At 33.4% G+C, this 3,666-nt stretch overlaps 1 pseudogene; it reads right to left on the bottom strand.

The window, feature by feature from the left end:
* Window positions 1-3,113: 3,113 nt before the first annotated feature.
* LOC145293418 (5S ribosomal RNA) lies at window positions 3,114-3,231 on the bottom strand (annotated as a pseudogene).
* Between the last annotated feature and the right edge of the window lie 435 nt (window positions 3,232-3,666).

Genomic DNA, 3,666 nt, shown 5'->3' with positions numbered 1-3,666 from the left:
GCAGCTGGTTATGTTAGCATTCTACAAAAAGAATCTTTGATGACGGAGGGTCATCGTTTGTGTGGGGATGGATGGTTATTCCAACAGGATACTGCTGCAATCACACTGCAAGACAGACCTTGAGCATTCTACAAGAAAATGGAGTCAATCTCTTGGGACATCCTGCATGCTGATCGGACTTGAACTCAATTAAAAATTTTTGTGGATGACTGACAAGAGAAGTTTATATAAATGGCAAACAATATTCAACAAAAAATGAACATCATGAAGCCATCTTCAGAAACTGGAGCAGGATTCCCCGCACCTTAATGGAAACCCTTATTTCTAACATGCCCCAAAGAAATTTTGAAGTCATCAAAGCAATGGAGGTAGAACTCATTATTAAGTTTGATTGTTGAATGTTTTCATACACTTTTCATACACTTTTTGTACACTTTTCATACACTTTTCATACACTTTTTGTACAATTTAGCAGAATTTTTGTCTCTGGTCTTATAATTTTGATCATGTGTAAAAAGACTCATTTAATAAAAATGAAAATTTAAAAAATAAATCTTTGGAATGTAGCTTTTTGTTTCCATAACATTTTATATTTAGTTATTTGTTTCCATAACCTTTTAGTATTCGGAAGTGGGAAGGGTTTAAAATCTATCCTTAAAAAAAAGGTTGTTTGTTTAAAGATTTTTAAGTGATCTTAAATTTTTGATCAGCAGTGTATATGTATAATATATATGCTATGATGTCATGCATAGTATCAAAAGATTATATTATCTGTGATATCATAGAAGATGACGTCATACATGGCGTCATAGCAGATGGCGTCATATTTGACGTTATAGCATTTTTAAGTGAAGACAAAAAGATTCCTGGTCAACGCCGGCTACATGTAGCTAGTATATATATATATATATATATATATATATATATATATATATATATATATATATATATATAAACTTACATTATCTTTTGTACATATTTTCAAGCATTGCACTATTTTGAACATCGCAAAGTTTTCAATATTTTTCTTTATTTTGTTGAAATTCTATAAGTTTATTTTCTCCTGAAGCAAAAAGCCTTATTTAAGAAACTTTATGGAACAGGAAAATAATATTTTCTTTGTTTGCATAGTTTAATTTCCTTAATATGTGGGTTCTCTATCTCGAACATTGAACTCTTTTTTTCAGGATAGGATCAAACTGTAGATATTATTATTTATATCAATATTTATATTTACACTTAAAAAGTACTTTTAAAATGGTAATACAAATCTTTTATCTGTATATATCTATACAGAGTAACCCCCCCAAACAATAAAACAGAATCCATGTATTTTTGACTGAAATTTAGTAATCTAATTATAGCCTTTCTTTTTCAGGTTATGCAGTAGATTTTGTGCATAAAAAATTGGAACCAATATGTTCTGGTCCACCAAGGAAAATTCATTATTTGTGGAAGCCTATTTTGCCAAAGAAATCATACACAGTCGTCCAAACAAATTTTAGGAGAGAGTTTTAGTGTCGAAATGTTCTACCAAAAAGCAGAATTTTTTTACTAGGTTCAGAAATCGAGAGATCATGGTTCTGTGCAAAATTTTTATTATAAAGGCTTCACTGACATTCATTTCGGTTGGAAGGTGAGTGCTTGGACAGAAAGAAACACCAACGAAGTATAGAACTCTGTCAGACGACGTGGACAAGAACATGAAATAATCAGTTCGTATTGGTATGAAAACCGAAATAAGAGCGCTCAAACGGTGACTAAGGAACGTTATTTGACAGTGCTGAAGAAGTTCTGGGCTTCACTCGGACGTCAATAGATAGTGATCGAGATGGCCAGTGGTTCCAGAAAGTTAGGGCAACTCCCAACTCATAAACTCACACTCTTGACTGATAAAACAATTTCAAGAAAAGGCTGATCAGCAGAAAGTGTGATGTCGAGTGTGGACCTCATTCACTGGACTTGAACTCCCTGACCTTTATCTGTGGGGATATCTGAAAGACTCCTGTATCAGAACAATTGTTACACAATTAATGAGCTCAAGGCTGCAATGGCATCAAAAATCAGGGAAATCCCTAGAGAGGAATTCCAACGAGTGATTGACAATTTTGCGCAACAGTTGCTAGTCTGTCTCTATCACCGAAGAAAGTCATTTGGAACATTTTCTGGAGAGACAATAACCTTTGTGTCAAGCATCCTGAAACTTTTGCGCATAATCATACACAGACAAAAGTTCGAATTAGAATGGTTTTGCTTTATTTTTGCCAAACAGAATTAAAAAAATAAAATAAAAACTTTAAACATTGGTTTGAAAACGGAATAACATGCATGTCCGCAAATGACTTTTTGGTATAATGGTCAAAGTGCCTGTTAATGTACGAAATGGCCGGGTTTGATCCTCGTTAATTCTCATTTAAGTCATTCCATTGACTAAAAATAATAGTTGATGCTCCTTGCTGAACCCTAAGCAATATAAGGCGAGGAGCAACGGTCAGTGGAGTAATCTTGATAAAGGTGTGGCATCCTCCCCTATATCTGGCTGCAGTAATGAACAAAATGGAAGCGTTCGGGTTGCATTCGATAATGTATTTTACTTTTATGTAAATGTGTTTTTTTTGGTGTAAAGAAATTACAGGATGCATAAAAGGCGTTGAATATATAAAAATAGTTTAGTGAACGTAACGTGTAATACCCTCATGCTTGCGAATAAATATTTAATGAACTAGCATTTACAAAGACAATACTGTGTTGTTTAAACAAGTAATACATTTGATTATAGACAATCTCTTGTATTAGGTTCTCACTTTAAATCACAGATGATAAATGTAACGTTTTTAATAACAAAATATGAACGTTCTTCATACATATGTGTGGGTGGTGTTTAGACATGCTGGTCTTTTCCGCATTTTCCATAGTTGTCGTTTCGTCTACTGCGATGCCTTCGTTCAGTCTTAAGAGACAATGGATACCCCCTGTAAGGGTAGCCATGCATGTAATTGTGAGACACGTGTTGTGCAATCTCTAATGACACATCCCCTGAATCGGAATTTCTTGAGTCCAGTGGCAAGGAGAGGCCCAAGACTGTCTGGAAACAATGTCGAGATAAATAAGAGTACATGCAGCACCTGGAATTCCCCAAGGGTTACCCATTTTAGTATTGACCGGGCTCAACATTGCTTAAGTTCGGTGATCTGATGGGAACCGGTGTGTCAACGTGATTATGCCGTATCCTACTGGTTGCTATAGAAATAAGTTTCTTTACATGAAGAAAGAGGGTACTGCAGTTTTTTTTCAAAATTTATACATACATACGTTGTTTTAATCACCAAAAACTAACTGATTAATGTACTTAATTTTTGGAATATGATATATAAGCACTAAACAATTACTGATCAATGTATATGACTTTTGGAAATGACACCTTTGTTTTGTGTGGATTACGTAACAATTAATTGATCAATTTAGGTGACTTTTAGAATGTCATAAATAAGATTAAAATTAATTGATCAATGTACGTGATTTTTGGAATATGACAACTAATCATAAGAAAACTAACTAATCATTGAATATAATATTTTGAGTAAAAAAATCTTTGCTCCATGTCGAGTATGTAATAATTAATTGATCAATTTACGTGATTTTTGGAATATGACAACTAAACATAAA

Source organism: Euprymna scolopes, chromosome 14 (genome assembly GCF_053919585.1).
Source record: "Euprymna scolopes isolate OS-2025 chromosome 14, ASM5391958v1, whole genome shotgun sequence".
Lineage (NCBI taxonomy): Eukaryota > Metazoa > Mollusca > Cephalopoda > Sepiida > Sepiolidae > Euprymna > Euprymna scolopes.
This window is presented reverse-complemented; position numbering and strand designations above follow the sequence as displayed.